Below are 16,316 nucleotides of genomic sequence, written 5' to 3' on the forward strand. Positions count from 1 at the left end.
ACATAAACTTTAATTCAAAAAGCACAGTCAACTCCAATTTCTCTATTAACTTGTTCACCCTGTAAAATTATTCCTGTCAATATTTTAATTTCACTGAGCCTGAATTGGAGAAAAAATGTGGCCTAAGCAGATGGCTGTCCCAGACTTTATGCCACAATTAAGAATTAGTATACAAGTCTATGCTGCCTGTTACACTATACACAGTCTCTGAATACCAATGCTGAGAAAGCTAATTCTTTCAAAATGCACAACAGTTAATAAGATAGGACCTATTTTCAGCAGGTACATGAAAAGCCTAAAAGAATCAGTCAAAATGTTGATGATAGGAAATTTGTGATTCTTAAAATTAAATTTAACTCATCTGTGTGTGCCACCACTGGCTATAAGAGAGTACAAGGACTGCCCAGGGCTTGCCAAATGTTGTAGCATATGTAGCAGCTTATAAGATAAAATGAAGGAAATTAGCATCTGGTTCTATGCTAAGTTTTCCAGGTTTATTTCACTTTCCTTCACAAATTCTATACTCAAGCCAAAATGGCTTGTGTGGGCTGTTCCCCAGATTCAACATCCTATCTATTATTTTTCTTCTTCATGCTCTTTCCACCGTATCTAAAATGCACTGTCTCCTCTGCTTTACCTTGTAAAATCCCAGGTTCATTCAAAGATAAGCTCAGGTACTACTTCCTCAAGGATGACTTGCTGATCCCCTTACTTTCTTCTGCTTTGAAGCATCACAAATATGCTGATCTGCTTACATGTTGTAATCTCCTAATGAAACAGAAGCTCTGTGAGGGACTCTTCATTCATATTTGTACCCCCCCAGGCACTCAGCACAATCTATTGCACAGAGTAAATCCTTTATAAATGACTTTTGGATTAGCTGTAAAGATGTTAGACTATGTAACAGGTGTTCTAATTGATAGACATATTGATGATAGGGTGTTCAGCATTCACAATTTGGGCAAAACCTTAGAACACGAAATTTTATTTGACCACCTAGAGCATCTCCTTTCTGAGGCCCTCTCTTATTTCTGTAGTGAGCCTTGTCTCCCTTTAGATATCTGGTACATAGTGCCTTTTCAATATCTCTTCTCTCTTAAAACATCTTCCCCAGAAAAGATTTATTATCACCCATTTACACTTGGGTATGAATTTAAATATATGGGCTATGTCTTTCAGAGGTATTTTATACCCTATCTCCAATAGTGTAATAAAAGACACTGTACACTGTTAGAAGAATTTCATACATTAATAAACAGGTGGAGGACGGATTGGGAGGGCAGAAATACTTTCCTGGCACTCCTGAAATAATAGTTCACATGTATATAGCACTTTAATACTTACAAAGAGCTTTTGTCTTGTCATGGAATAAAAATTACTTTCTTTGTTTTAGCAGGAAAATTACTCAAAGCTTTGATTTTTAAAAAAAAGGACCACAGCTGGTCATGCTGTAGGAAACCACTTCTTTAGGAAATAGCACCATTTTCTTAAAGGATTGCAGTGTCCATCAACATACATCAAAAAAACAAAAACATTTTTAAATACATGCAAGAAGACAGAACATTTGTTAAACCAGGCATTTCCAGAATTTGGACACTTTGGAAAGAAAAAAAAATAATGCAAAGTTGCCAAGGCAAGCACATAAACCAAAGGCTACCTAAGGGTCATTTAGATTAGGCTGATTTCAACAGCTCAACAACACTTTTCTGAACTCAGGAAAATACAGCTTACAGTTACAAAAGAAAAAGGTGCAGAAGATACTGGAATACATGATTCCTTACATTAAGCCTCAAGAAAAAAGATGGTGTTAAAATAGAGATAGTGAGGTGCAGAAGTCATATTCAATTTCAACAAGTCTGTGAAGTAGATAAAAGTAGTATTGTTGCTGTTATCAACAATAATTATTATTTTCATTTTAAAAATTAGTAAAATGAGGCTTAAATATGTGAAATGATTTGCTCCAGCCAAAGATGTTCTGTGCCTTAAGTTCAATGTTCTCTCCACCGGAGTTCTGTTTCCTCACAGCAAAAAAAGCAGCCATCCTATTTTGGCCCATGTAAGGTTGTCTCCTCCTTAGTAATGATCATCAAGATTCATAATTCCGCGGACAGATTTCAGGGAGGTCCATGAAGTTGAATAGGAGAAAGAAAGTATATCTTTATTTAAATACAATTGATTTCTTTTTTAATCCTATGTATGTATGTGTGGATGTGGATTTGTGTGTGTGTATATATATGTATATTGCATTGCAATACTTGCCTATATGTGTGTATATCTACGTATGGATATATGTATTATGTGTGTGTAAATATAGGTTTAAAAACATTATTCTGAATAGGGGTTTATAGGCTTTTCCAGAATACCTAAGGAGTCTATAACACACACAAAAAGATTCAGAATTCTTGTTCTAGAGCTATGATGAATATTTAGATCCAAAGCATAATATTCCCTCATCACTAAGGAAATACAGGAAAACTTTGACCAAAATTGGATTCAAGAATCAGATAATTCTTTCCCTTGTGGAAAAAATAATACTCTTAGTGGAAGGTAAGGGGCCATGACCAATACTCCCTTCACAAAGTTGTCCAGGTTTCAAAAGCAAAGTTGATTCTTGACTAGCCTGAAAAAAGTTTCCCCTCTTCTGAAACACATTTATTTACTGCAACATCCTATAGAGGTCCTTGGGATTAATTTTTCCCTACAGTGACCCCATACCCTTGTACTTGTACCATAACTTAGCAATGTGAGCTAAGTAGCATCTAAAGAAAGAAAGCTATGACAACATGTTGTTCAGTTATAAAAAATATCTCCCCAATATAACAGAAATGGCAATTGCAGTGTGTTTTGGCCGTACTATTATTATGCATATTAAGGATCTGAGTAAGGGAACTGGTGTTCAGACAAAAGAATATGAAATAGAAAAGGAAAATTTTTGAATTCATTCTCTGGCATTGAAAAAAAGATTGCCTTGATATTGAGATTAAAATATCTGATGATCTTCAGATAACTCTGTGTAAGTTCATTCAAATAAATTAGAATCAAATGCATAAAAAATAGTAGCAAACTCTCTTGGCCTCAGTTTCCTATTCTGTAAAAAAAGGGTCATAAGAGATATGTAGAATCCATTACAACTTTAAAATTCTATGGTCTCAGGCTTAGAATCATCATCTCTTGCCAAATTAGAAAGCCAGATAATCTTTTTGTATAACAAACAATTATTTTTCTTGCTAGTCAGACTGATTTGGCATTTCATTTCTGAAAAAAAAAATGGAAAAAGAAGAATTGGATGGTGAGGAGGGGGGGATTCTAACTCAGTTACTAAACCTGAGCCCTATAGCCAGGTAATCAACTGCTAGAGGCTTTCTCTCTGCAGGAAATGCTATTTATATTGCTACTTGGCATTGCTTCTCCAAGCATCTGCTCTGATAGATGGCATTATCATCATTATTTAGCATATATATTGCTCTTTACAATCATATATTACCTAATCTAAGCAACACATCCCCAGTGAGTATTGTCATCTCTATTTATGGACAAAGAGACTACAACATACAAAGGTTAAGTGACTTACCCAACATGAAACAGTAAGTCAGTGGCTGATCTAGGAATAGATATTGGGGCTGGACTAGAACAACACGTACCAATCTGCTAGGTTGTAAACAGAGGACTCATTTCATGAATGTGTGAAAATGCACACATTTTCTTTTCCAAATCATCCTTTTTATGCAAGGATTATGGTCTTTCTTCTGTGAATTAAAGTTCCTTACTTCTTATCATCTTCTCCTTTCTGTGTGCACCTTCTTGGGGTCCCTGCCCTATTTCTCTCCTGTCAATTCATGCCCATTTGTTTCTCAAGTCTCACTTCTGCAAGAAGTTTTTCATGATTATTTCTATAAAATAAAGTCTCTCTTCTGCATTTTACTTCAATATCCATGAGCTATTATGTGATTTCCCAAAGCCATATTTGCATATTCCAATATTGGTACGTATGTGTGCATAAACTTTTAGGTATATATATTATATATGTGTATATATATATGTATATCTTAGTATGTGGTTCTATAACTTTTGCTCTTTTGAATTTTGGGAAACTCCTCAAGCACAGGGATTATATTTTCAGTTTCCTTGGTATGTGTTTAAAAGATTAGTTTTCTGAGCACAAAATGTGTCCCAAAATTATTGCTTATTAAGTAATAGGCACATGCTAAGTAATTAAGACTACAACTTATAAAGGGACTTGATCAGACCATTTATGAATTTACGTGATCAATGATGTGGAACACCAATTTCTTGTCTATTCTCTTATGATTTTAGTCTATTGGAAAGTAATTCTCTTGAACAACAAGGTTGAATAGAAATTCAGAGGCACCTCACCTAAAGGATGGAAAGGGCTTAAAATTTATTCTCTCCGTCTAATCAATGGCTAGCATAAGCTTTAGTTGGCAAAAAGATGGCTATCTTCAAAATGATATCAAGAGAAGTATGTGGTTCTTTTTAATATGTCTAGATAGTATGCCATGTCTACTAATTTCATAATATACCTTTATGGCTAAAGCAACATCAAAAACAACAGAACCAACAGGTGCTTTGACATCTCTCAAGAAATATAACCAAACATTACTTTTTAAATAGTCTCTCCTCCTAAACAAGGCTTTGTGATATTCCCATCCAATAACCCTAGTGAAAACAGTATATATATATATATATATATATATATATATATATATATACATATATATATATATATATATATATATATATATATATATATATATATATATAATCAAAAACCTTGTTCCTAGGCTCTGCAGAAAACTTCCAATCTATAGACATGCTTTTAAGTGGTCACATTAGATGGGGAAGGATTAGTTCTGATGATAAATGGTTATTTCCCTATCTGCCTATCTCCCGGTTTAAGGATAGAAATGCTACATGAGCAAAAGACACTGGGTTTTATTTTCATCTAGCCAGAGTGCTAAATTCTCAGCAGCAATTTCACAGTACTATCCCTCAGATAATAGCAAAGAAACAATTTTAGTGTGTTTCTATTGATAGATTCAAGAACCCAGGCAATAGCAAAATAAATATTTTAGAACCTGCCATTAATATAACAAGGCCACTATATGTACATCAGGCTGATAACGACTGTTGAATGAAACATGTACAACCCTGTATCTTTCTGTCTCAGTCCATCATACTTAATAACAGCTGATTTACCTGGTTTAAACATTTCAATTGAATCTTGATGAGCCTCACAGGGAGCTGTATGAAAGGCCTTTTTTTTCCCCTCAGGAAAATAGCAGACATCCACAAATGGAGACTGGCCACTGGACAGAGAATGATCTGTTAAGTCTACCTGGCAATGCTTTTTCTGCTCTTTAATTTCATAAAGGTCAGAGGCTCTACTTTAACTGGTGGCCTATTAAAATTCTAAAGGAGAGCACCTGCTCTTCTCAAGTACCTAGGTAGTGGAGAAAGGAGGGGGGGAAATGCCATGGCTCTGCTCGAGGTAAGATTAGCCCCTGTGTACACATATAGCTATCTGAGAGGAGGATCAAGCCCTAAAGATTTTAATTTCAGTGAAGTCATACAGAGCTAATGGAGCCATTGGCGATCAATAGCTCCCGCTCTCCAGTGAAAGGGAGTGATTTATTGAGCTCTTTCAACTGATCGTGAGTCAAGTATAGCTAGCACTGCTGTTCGCTGTGCCCCTGAAATCCTGCAGAGTAGGAATAACTTGTTGGATGAGGCACAACAGCATACATGGAGACCTCAGCAACTGGAGTATCTTGTAGTACACCAAGAGGTAAGAAAAATCTTATGTCAGTTGGCAAACTTAAGGCATTATAGAAAAAGCAAAAGGTCTATCCTTCATATTAAAAAAAAAGTTCTATTGATGTGTATGTTTTTTACATTACATTCATTTTCCGACTTATACAGACACATAGCATATGTGTGGGTGCTCTCTCTCTCTTTTACACACACACACACACACACACACACACACACACACAATCTTGCAATAAAGGAAACCAGTTAAGCAAAACTAACCAATATAGCAGTATCATGTCACAGTCAATATACATTGTTCACAACTAAAAACTTTTCTCTAAGAAGAGATAAAGAAGAATGTGGAGAGAGAGAGACAGAGACAGAGAGAGAGAGACAGAGAGAGACAGAGAGAGAGAGAGAGATGTATTTAATCATCTATCCTCTTTCACTTTGGAGGTTGATGCTGAATATCTATCAGTAGAATATATGCTTAGAGCTGTTGAAGGGAAGCAATGTTTTGTTTGTGTCTCTATCCCCAGGGCCTAGAACAGTTCCTTGCATGTAGTGAATAGGTGTTTTTTAGTAATTGGATTAGTTGAATGGTTTTATTGAATTTCCCAAAAGTTGTCATGGATTGCACAGATAACCTTCCTCTTTAACCCATAAAGATGACTGTTTACCCTCAAAGGTACAGTCTAGTGGTCAAGAAACTATTTTCTGTGGGGAAAACAAATTTGGCCATTTTAGAAATTATCTATTTGTTCTTCTAAAATAAACAATCGATGAGAATGGAAGAAAAACCACTATTTACCCATTCCTAAAAGAATATGGAAAGACTGGCCAGTTCTACAATTTGTACAGAACTGATATTTTTTTCAAGAGTTCCAAAAGCAAGAATTCCCTACTGTCCTCCACTGAGATAAGCATTAAGTCTTGGCAGATATTCAAGTGGTAGTTAGCAAGTGTTACTCACAGTTCATAAGTAGCCTGGGTAGTCTGAGGCTCTTTGCACATGAAGAAGTCAGATTGTCTGCCACTCAGATTAAATCAGATAGAAGACTTCAAGTGGGAAGTCACATTCTTGACAGTTCCTGACTTAAAGTGCCATTGATGCTGACTATTCAACAAGCATCTCAGTGTAGTCAAAGGGCATGAGATAAGCCAGTTTGAAACAAACTGGTATTTATCAGATCAACTAACATGTCTATATGTATATATATATATACACATGTACACATGAATATACACACATATTTATACACATACACATGTATACATGTACATATGTGTGTATACATACTTTTGCTTTACCTTTGTTCCTTCCCTTACATGTACATTTCCTCACTGTTTTCAAAGTGTCTACCATCTCCCTCTAGGATATATAATAGAGCAAACATAGCTCTAACCTTCTGTGTGGGCTTGATGGCTTAACAATTTAGTAATCCACTATAGAACACTTAGAATTTTATTTCACTTGGACTGGCTATCAATAATATAACCACTTATCATATTTCATTTCCCACTGGTGCATGACACCTTGAAGAGTATGTTACTATATGCCTTTTAATGCCTCAAAGCTCATCTTTCTAAAGCAAAGAAGCCAAAGATTGTCTTCCCTCATTTTCTCAGAATCAGAGATTTCTACAGTGTATGTAAGTTTCAGATTCTTGGCTTATATTCAAAATTGGGCAGTCTGCTTTCTTTCTTTGTTTTCCCATCTACAAATACAAATAGACGTTACAAATGATCAAAGGAGCATTAGATACTCACCTTGTTCCCTTCCTGGCAATTAGGAATAGAGAGTTGATGTGTTGTCTATTCCTTGAAATTAATTCTTCAGATCAAGAAAAAGTTCACTGAATAGCTTCTCAGTGCAGAGTGAATATGACAGTCTTCAAGAAATAATGTCATTTAGTATCTTATCAATTTCTTTTCTTCAATTTACAAGTAATATTAGTGATATATCAACTGAAGTTAGCTAAACAGGGGCAAGGGCTTCCTCATCAACAGATGAAAAAATCCTGTTTTGTAATTTCCAAGTGAATCCTCCCAACTCCCATCCCCTCAGGTTTAAAGTCTACTCCTAAAGAGAAAACTATATGGGATAGTGAAAGCAAGGCCTTCATTTATTACCTTAAGTATTTAGGCAAAATATATGTGTATAAACATATAAACACACATGTGCACATGTATATATAATATATGCATATATACATACATGTATATACACACATGCTATGTATATCATATATACATGTATACACACATGCATACACACAATAGAATGCATTGCTTCTATTTAAGGAATAGTCTCCCCTGATGAGGACATCGCCTTGATTTGGGTAAATTGCACTTCTCTAGTGTTAGAAATCTCTTTCCCTTCCTTTGCGTAAAAACCAATTTGGTGGATACTATTATTTCATGGAAAAGGTGAGTTAGAAAAATACCTAAATATCAAATTATTCATTGGTCCAGATTATATATGTATATATGTGTATATATACGTATATATACGTGTATGTGTGTATATATATATATATATATATATATATATATATACTATAACTGATGACTCAATCGGAGAAATAGATTAGATAATCTTTAAAGCTACATCAACATTCAGACCACAAATTATTATTAACTGAAATACAGAAAGAAGAATGAAAGAACAAAACTTCACCATTGCAGCATGGTAGAGTAGAAAGAGAACTGAATATAGAATCCAAAAACAGACGTTCAAATCCAGGTTCCACTATTGGGTAACAGTAACACTCTTTAGGTAAATCTCTGAACCTCAGTTTACTGATCTGTAGAATAGGGATTGTAGTACTTAAACTTTTATGTCACAGCATTGTAGTGAGAATAAAATGAGATCATGTACTTGAAAGTGCTTTGTGATCATAAAGCTTAATATAAATATCATCTCTCTCTCTCTCTCTCTCTCTCTCTCTCTCTCTCTCTCTCTCTCTCTCTCTCTCTCTCTCTCTCTCTCTCTCTCCTACATTCCAGGGTTGTTTTGAGGATAAAATGAGAGAATCTTTATAAATCACTTCATATATCTTTTTGAGAGTTATATATAAATACTAAGTATTTTGAGAATATGGTAAAGTCAACAAGTGAGTGAGTGAATGAGTAAATAAATATATTGAGCCCTTATAATATGTCAAGAACTTTGCTAAGTACTAGTACAATTTACTTGTAAGCAAGCAAGCCAGTTGCTGCCATCAAAAAGCTAATATTCTAACAGATGAAGACCACAAATAAAGAGGAGCTGGAAGGCAGAATAAGATAGGAAGTAATCTTCTAGAAAAGAATAAATGAGTGATAGTGTTAAGTTGAAGACATGGGGAAATCATTTTAAGATTCCTTTTATCAATAAAGTTCAAACTTGTGCCCTTCACCTTCAGGGTTCTCCAAAATGGTTCTACATTTTTCCCAACCCCATTACAAACCACACTCCTCTATACACAATATGTGCCATTCAAACTAGACTACTCATTGTCTTCATGTAAATATCCCATCCATCACTACTTCTGGGCCCTTTATCCATCTATTCCCTACAACCAGAATGTTCTTCCCTCTCTTTCTCTCCTTGTTGAAATCCTCCTCATTCTTAAAGGTCCAGCTCAAATGCCACCTCCAGAGTCTATCTTTTTTTTTTTTTTTTAGAATAGAATTTTATTTTCCAAAATATATGTAAAAACAAATTTTAACATCAATTTAAAAAAAAAATTGTTCCAACTTCTCTTCCTCCTCTATTCCCACCCCCACCCACTAGAACTCAAGCATTTCAAAATAAATTATACATGAGTACTCATGGAAAACATTCCCACATTAGCTAGGTTGTGAGGAAAAAACAGTCAAAAAACTCCCAAAACTTCAGACTGAGGAATTGTCAAAGAGAAAAAACATTTTTTTAAAAAATGTGTTTCCAGGGGCAGCTAGGTGGCACAGCGGACAGAGTACCGGCCCTGGAACCAGGAGCACCCGAGTCCAAATCCGGCCCCACACACCCAACACCCACCAGCCACATGACCCTGGGCAAGCCACCCAACCCCAATTGCCTCACCAAAAAAGAAAAAAAAAAGAGAAAAAAAAATGTGTTTCCAACTATTTCAGATACTATCACTTCTTTCTCTATAGATGGGTTGCCATTTTCATAGTCCTTCAGGGTTATATTGGACCATTGCCTTGCTGAAAATAACCACATGCTTCCCAGCAGATCATTTTACACTATTGCTGTTATTTTGTATACAGTGCATTTCACTCTGCTTCAGTTCATGTAGGTCTTTCCAGGTTTTTCTAATAGTATCCTGTTCATCATACCCTAAACAATGTACCTTAAACTAGACAAAGAATTTTCTTCGTATTAGCCCAGCAAAGTCATCATAACTATTTCCCTCCATCCTATTCCCTTCCCATGATATTTACTCTATTTTCCGTCTTCTTTTAAACTATTCCTCCTCAAAAGTATTTTACTTCTGACTGTCCCCTCCCCTACTCTACACTCCCTTTTTTTCCACCCTTCCTTCCTTATCCTCTTCCCCTCATACTTTCCTGTAAGGTTAAATAGATTACTCCTCCCAACTGGGTGTGAATGTTATTCCCTCCATGAGCCAACTCTGATGAGTTTAAGGTCTTTGAGCTAATTCTATGTTCCAAATTTTCTTCCTCCCTCTCTCCTCAACCCTCCCTATGAAATCAAGCAATTCAATATTTCATACTTGTGCCGTTATGCAGAACGTTTTCACCTTCCTTGAAAGTATTTTGCTTTTTACTACTCTCTCCTAGAATCTGCCCTTCCCTCCTTCCCCTCCCCCTCCCCCTTATCTCCCTCCCCTCCATCAGGGCAAAATATATTACTATACCCACTTGAGTATGTATGTTAGTCCTTCTTTGAGTCAATTCTGATGATATTAAGGTTCAATCACTCCCCAATTCCTTCCCCCTCTTCCCCTCCCCTCCATAAGCTTTTTTCTTGTTTCCTTCATATGAATAACCTCTCCCCAGACCATCTCTCCCCTTCCCCCTCCCCCAGTCTATTTCTCCTACACCTCAACCCTATTTTAAGGATGTCATTATGGGTTAGTTAGGTGGCACAGTGGACAATGCACCAGCCCTGGACCCAGGAGGTCCCAAGCCCAAATCCGGCCCCATACATAAGACACCCCACAAAGAACAAAACATAACTTCCCTTCATATTCAGTTCAGACCTGTGTCCTCTGTATTATCTTCCCATATAGGAATGTTAACAGTTTGATCTTTTAATATCCCTCATGAAGTCTTTTTCCTGTTTATCTTTTTATGCTTCTCCAGGGTGTTGTATTTGAAAGTCAAATTTTCTATTCAGTTCAGGTCTTTTCATAACAAATGCCTGAAAGTCTTCTTTCTCCTTGAAGTTCCATGTTTGCCTCTGAAAGAGGATGCTTAGTTTTGCTGGGTACATGATTTTTGGCTGTAGTCCCAGTTCCTTTGCCCTCTGGAATATCATATTCCATGCCCTCTGATCCTTTAATGTAGAAGCTGCTAGATCTTGCTTTATCCTTATTGGAGCTCCACAGTATTTAAATTCCTTTTTTCTAGCTGCTTGCAATATTTTCTCCTTGACCTGGGAGTTCTGGAATTTGGCTATAATATTCCTGGAGGTTTTCCTTTTGGGATCTCTTTCAGGAGGTGATCGGTGGATTTTTTCAATTTCTATTTTAGCTTCTGCTTCAAGAATATCAGGGCAATTTTCCCTCACAATCTCTTGGAGGATGGTGTCTAAACTCTTGTTTTGGTCATGGTTTTCAGGTAGTCCAATGATTTTCAAATTATCTCTCCTAGATTTATTTTCTAGGTCAGCTGTTTTTCCAAGGAGATATTTCACATTGCCTTCTATTTTTTCATTCAATTGGATTTGCTTTACTGTGTCTTGGTTTCTCATAAGGTCACTAGCTTCCATTTGTTCAATCCTAATTCTTAGGCAATTATTTTCAGCAGACAGTTTTTTAATCTCCTTTTCCATTTGGCTTTTCAAACTGTTGACTTTTTTCTCATGACTCTCCTGCATTGCTCTCATTTCTCTTTCCATTCCTTCCTCTCTTTCTCTACATCTTCGTTCTATCTCTCCTACTTTCTCTTCAAAGTCCCTTTTGAGAGCTTCCATGGCCTGAGACCAGTTTATATTTTTCTTGGAAGCTTTGGATGTTGGAGCTTTGACCCTATTATTATCTTCTTCTTCTGAGGATGTATTGTGGTCTACCTTTCCCCCAAAGAAGTTTTCTATGGTCTTCTGCTTTCTCTGCCTACTCATCCTGGCTTACTGTTTCTTGGCTTTTTACTCCTTAAAGTGTAGCACTGCTTCCCGGACACACCGTTCGTGCTACAGCGTGGCCCAGGGGGTGATTGGGTTTCTTCTCAGCCTGCCTGGCTTGTGAGTAATCACAGCCACTTTCTCTTTGACCCGGAAACAGAAGTCTGATTGAACTCTGATTCTCTATGGTCGGAAGCTTGGCGTGCTTTTACCCCTCCCCCACTGGGCCACCACCACTCGATTCAGCCTACTGGTTCAGACCCAGGGTGCTTTGCCCCAACTCCAGCAGATACTGCCTCCACTTCACCCCGGCCTACCTCCGAACCCCCTCACCAGTCCGTGATCAGAGCCTCAGAAGCTGCTGGTGCTGAAGACTCTGACGTGTTGGAAGCACTGTCCCTGGCTGGGTCCAGACCGCGCGCTGAGCTGTTCAGCCTGATCAGTAGGTGATCAGAATCACCCTCTTTTGCGGAGAAACAGTCTCACTCTGTTCTTATGTGCATTAGGCTGTTCTGGGTTTTGATTTTTACTGCATTATTTGGGCGTGAATGGACGGGTTTATCTGGAGCTTGTGGGAGTCACAGCCTCTCCTCCACCATCTTGGCTCCGCCCCCTTGAGTTGAACTCCAGAGTCTATCTTACCTGAAAGGAAATGACATATCATTCTTACAACAATGAAAGTACTTTATACATCTTGTATGTTCTCACTGCATGCAATTTTGAGCTGTAGTCATTGTATATTTATTGTATAATGTTACATACTTAAAAATTTCTTTCTTTTTTTTTTTTTTTTTTTTTTTAGTGAAGCAATTGGGGTTAATTGATTTGCCCAGGGTCACACAGCTAGTAAGTGTTAAGTGTCTGAGGCCGGATTTGAACTCAGGTACTCCTGACTCCAGGGCCGGTGCTCTATCCACTGCGCCACCTAGCTGACCCCAAAATTTATTTCTACAAAGCTATATTTAGACCTCCAGGAAGTCAGGGACCATATCTTTATTAATTCAAAAAATATTTACTAATTTTTATATGTGCGTGCGTGCGTGTGTGTGTGTGTGTGTGTGTGTGTGTGTGTGTGTGTAGAAGGTACACCTATAGTTTCTGGTGATACAAAATTTTAAAAAATTACAAAAACCTCTTCTCTCAAGGAACTTACAGTCTAATAAAGATTAAAGGAAAAATATCTACATAAAATATTTTATTCAAAATGAAATGTGATAATGAGAGGTGTAGAGGAGGGGGTTCTTAATTTGACATCTGTGGATAGATTTCAGGGCATTTGGACACTTGGATGGGGAAAATTATATCATATCTTCAACAACATCTAATTGAAATGTTGCATTTCTACCATGTATATAGGCATTGTATATAGGCAACAAAGCACAGTAACATTGAGCTTCACTGGATTGACAAAGGGGTTGATTACACGAGCACAAAATTAAGAAGCCCTAATCTAGATAAAGTATCATAAGAAATTTAAGGAGATAATTTTCATCTTATGGGAACAAGGAAGGAACCTCATGGAGGAAATATCATTTAATCCTTGTTATAAAGGATAGGAAGGAAGAATGCCCAATAACTTTTGAGCTTTCACCAGGTCCTTCTAAGTTTTATCACACATATTAGATATTTGGCAAATCATGACTTGTAGTGAGTTGGATTTAAGTGAAGAAGGGCTGTGCAAGGTCACCAACCTCACTCTTTCCTCCTGAGCCAGTTGGGTCCAACAGCAAGGTATATATCAGGACAACTAGAGATGGAATTAGATTTTTTTAAGGCAATAAATAAGGGTTAAGTGACTTGCCCAGGGTCACACAGCTAGTAGATGTCTGAGGTGAAATTTGAACTCACTTCCTCCTGACTCCTGGGCCAGTGTTCTATCTACTACACCACCTAGATGCCCCATTTTAATAAACAATTATTGGATGAAGAACTCTAGTTATGGAAAAGCTATACAAACACATGGAAATTCAAGAACAATACAAGTTCAATATCATGAGATAGCTTGAAAGATGTCACAAAAGCCCTAAGAATAAGAGTATCTTTAGTTCCCCCTTCCTGCTAAAGAAACAAACAAAACAAAAAGCAAAAAAAACAAAACAAAACAAAACAAAAAACGCCAGCCCTGCTGCCAGGCTAGCTCCCTACAGGCATTAGCCAGGGAAGCAATCACTGTGGAAGAGCTTCCTCCATTCCTACATCTACCTGCCAACTACAAGGAAGACAAACCACCCTGGCCAAAACAGTAAGATGCCTGGAGAGAGGCAAAAGGTTGATTAGTGTGTTACCCATTCTTGTGTTCCTTGCATTTTTCAAAAGGATTATAAACAATATTTAACAGGGTACAGTACCTTAACCCAAAGAAATAAATTTATAATGGTGGCATTTCAGATATCCTGGTATAATCATGTGATCATAAGTTTGATGTGTTTGCGTGCTTGTGTGTGTGTATGTGTGTGTATGCTGTCCTCTTACATGAAGTACTCAAATTCTTGTTACAAAATAAGAGATTGGTGGTAAATAAGAGCACACTTCCCTCATGAACTGTCACTTACATCTCTCCTGAGACAGTAAAACCCAATGTAAGGTCTCATTCGGGTATCTTTGATCTGTCTGTCTCATGGTGAACAAAGGTGTGGAGAGAAGAGCTATGATATTTTCATCATGTTTGCCTTGTACTTCAAACATAAATTTATTTGAGCATCTGGCTATTTCTAGTGCCCCAGGGCAAGACCAAAATTTATAGTTCTGTGGGTATATAGGCCACTTGTTTATATAGGGAATTTTATAGCTCAGTTCCCCAGGCTGGTGTCAGTATTGCTGTTGGAGGCTTCTCTCTTAATTATCCTCAGGGACTTCAGCCTGCACACAGATGTCAATTCAGATGGGCCAGCATGTATCTTCCTGGAAGCAATGGACTCTGGTTTTTAACCAGATGGTGGTGGAAAGTTCCCTTAAGGCATGCACATTCTAAACTTTGTCTATGGATTTAATTTGTTTCAGACACTCACCCTTGTAAGAAAAGCTTTCAATTTGAAGTCTGATCAACCTGGGCATTAACTCCTAAAATCCAGCTAGTTCTCTTTTCTTTTCTTTTTTTTCCTGAGATTTTTTTAAACAAACCACTTACTGTGAGTTTATATTTACATATTTACCAACCAGCCTTAAATTACAACTTGAGTGAAAAAGTTTTAACTTTAGTAGGGAGAAATAGAACTAGGAAAACAAAAAGAGTTCACTGTATCCTTGGTTGGATTTCAATCTTGTGTTTCCACAAGCATGTATGGAAATTTTCTTTGAAGCATTTTCCCTTTCTTTCTCTTTAAACTTTTCTTCTTGGCTTCCGTCCCCAAGCAAGTACTTTTTTGAGTTTTAGTCTCACAAATTGTTCCACATAAGGCATCACAAAGCACTTCTTATTTTATGTTCTGCATAGGTACTAAGGTATTGGCCACTACTGCTTGTGCTTGTGCCAGATGATAACATCCAAAAATGCCTTTTTTTCCAGTCACCTGGTCTAGGTCTTTCTTGACTTGTCTGAAGAAATCTCAAAGCATCATCTCCTGAATAATTAATGCATACATGCATTCTAAAACCTTTTTTAATAGCTCTGGACTTAGCATTATCAATCTCTGTCTTTTGGCCTGGTGATCTAACGTGAGAATATTTCTTTCAGTAGGATATACAGAAATTTATGTAAACCTTTGTTACTCTTGTACCATAACTGTTTGAAGATCTATACAGCACACAAAAAAATTCTAGTTCTTTCCTTGACAAAGTAGTCAAATTAATCTATACTGGGAAGAGGTGTGATGTTGAATGTATTCTTGTTTAACAAAGTGAAAGTAAGCCTCAAAGGGTGGTTGTGAAGAAACATTTTGTAAATGCCAAGCTGGTGGCTGGGACCAGCAAGACATACCGGGGCCACTGGACATCAACTACCAAAGTCATGGGGGCCTCCTCAGGTGTGCCTCCACCTACTGAACACCTTCCTGCTCCTGCTCGTGCCCTGCCCTCCATTTCCCTAGGTCCTTTTCATTAATTTTCTTTTTTATGAATCTGAAAGCATGGCTGGGGAGGGTCGGACAATTTTCTCAGCTATTAGCTCAAAAAGGGAACCTTCAAATTCTTATGGTCTCATTAAAATCTTGGATGTCATTAGTATTGCTATTAAATGACTAACAAGAGGCTGCAAAAAACAAAACAAAAAAGAAAAACAAAAACTGGGTTACAGTTTGAAGAGGAAGTAGCT

General features: G+C 37.0%; 1 pseudogene; it reads right to left on the bottom strand.

The window, feature by feature from the left end:
• Nucleotides 1-15,321: 15,321 nt before the first annotated feature.
• Nucleotides 15,322-16,084, bottom strand: LOC122751851 (annotated as a pseudogene).
• Nucleotides 16,085-16,316: the final 232 nt, after the last annotated feature.

The sequence above is a fragment of the Dromiciops gliroides genome, chromosome 1, assembly GCF_019393635.1.
Source record: "Dromiciops gliroides isolate mDroGli1 chromosome 1, mDroGli1.pri, whole genome shotgun sequence".
Taxonomy (NCBI): domain Eukaryota; kingdom Metazoa; phylum Chordata; class Mammalia; order Microbiotheria; family Microbiotheriidae; genus Dromiciops; species Dromiciops gliroides.